The 1,559-nt window shown below is 41.2% G+C and overlaps 1 protein-coding gene across 1 annotated transcript in view; it reads right to left on the minus strand.

Moving 5' to 3' along the window:
• Positions 1-932, minus strand: part of LOC108687656 (potassium voltage-gated channel subfamily H member 8) — a 34,099-nt gene extending 33,167 nt beyond the window's left edge. Inside the window, exon 1 of the mRNA XM_018193557.1 lies at positions 867-932. The gene's annotated coding sequence lies outside the window, so the exon portion shown is untranslated. The remainder of the gene's footprint in view (positions 1-866) is intronic.
• Between the last annotated feature and the right edge of the window lie 627 nt (positions 933-1,559).

The raw sequence follows: 1,559 nt of genomic DNA on the forward strand, positions 1-1,559 counted from the left end.
GAAATATGCATAAGCATAAATCCATAAAAAATTTGATAATCAAATCGACACAGTCAACCTATCATTAAAATATTTTTTATGTTACATATCATATTTTAAAAACGGTAAACCTACAGTTTGCTCGAATACTCTTTGTGTGTTGTGCATTACAATGATCATATTAATTAATTATACGCCGAGTCAGTCAAAATAGATTGAGATATCAGCTGTAAGAAATCATGCTGCTGCATCTAAATTTGCACAACATTTTGCACATAATAGATCGTTTGAAATAGGCGGTAAGAACTATTTACATATTAAACAAGTTGATCATAAAGATTAGCTGTGGACACAAGGAAAATTTTAATACTGAAAAGTTTTAACGATTTTAAAATAATAAAATTTTTGAACGCGATAATGCTCGAAAGAATCGTATTATTTCTAATAATAATCGAAAAAGAGGAAGTTAATTCGTTTAAATTATTTATAATGAAGTACCGTTCTATTTTACGCCGAAATAAAATGGTGGGATGAGTATCGCTTATTTGACGTCGAGGAAAATGTTCTCCTTCCAACCAACAGGTTGTTCCATCGAAATGCGAGAAATTAAAAATCTCATTAGAAATCTTTTTAAAAATATACGATATTTTTCTCGTTACTAATGAAATCCTCATCTATTTGAGAAAATATATATAACTGTAATATAATTGAAATATTTTAATCGTGACATTATTAATCTCATAATTATGAATTATCGAATAAGGAACCTTCGTCGTATAGAAATTCTGGAAATATATCGAATGGCATACATTTTTGATCTCATCATTCTTTAGCAAAGTGCATAATTATAGGAAGTTTGACAGGTTTCCGTTTCCGATGGTACCGACCTTGTCGAGAAAGCGATTGTCCGCTCACTGTTCGAGCATCTTCGAACCACCACCACCTATATTCACACCAATCCCTTCTTCGTTCACCCCCTTCGTTCCGTGATTAAGGGACGTTCGCGCTTCGTCCGTCAGTTCGATGCATTCGAGATACGACACTCAGATCGACAGCCAGCGATTACCAGCAATCTCGAGGTGCGCACCGCGCGAATCGTTCGCTGGCGATCGCGTAACTGACCGAGAGCCGAGGGGAGAGATTCCGTCTATCCTGATGGCCCGGGCTCCTGGCTGACTTGCGCCCCTCGCATCGAAGCGCAACATGTGGTAAACCGTGGGAAGGTAACAGACACACACGTCCTAGGCGTAGGTGAAGGCACGAGCGTGTACCTCCGATAAGTACGTACGTACATGGTACGTACCTCCTCTCCCTCCCCGTGACATCCCGCGCTCTGCCCTGCGCCACCCTTCGACACTCCGCGTTATCCCCGCGACATCCCTCGCACCGCCAACGACCGCTGTGGGGTTGTGCATGCGCGCGCGCGCGCGCACGCACACACACACACACACACACACACACACACACACACACACACACACACACATACATACACACGTACATATACCGCAGACACATACATCGTTCATTTGCACGAGCGCGCAGGTATACCTTAAAAATCTGATACAGTTTTTAGTCGA

The sequence above is a fragment of the Atta colombica genome, unplaced genomic scaffold (genome assembly GCF_001594045.1).
Source record: "Atta colombica isolate Treedump-2 unplaced genomic scaffold, Acol1.0 scaffold210, whole genome shotgun sequence".
NCBI classification, from domain to species: Eukaryota; Metazoa; Arthropoda; class Insecta; order Hymenoptera; family Formicidae; genus Atta; species Atta colombica.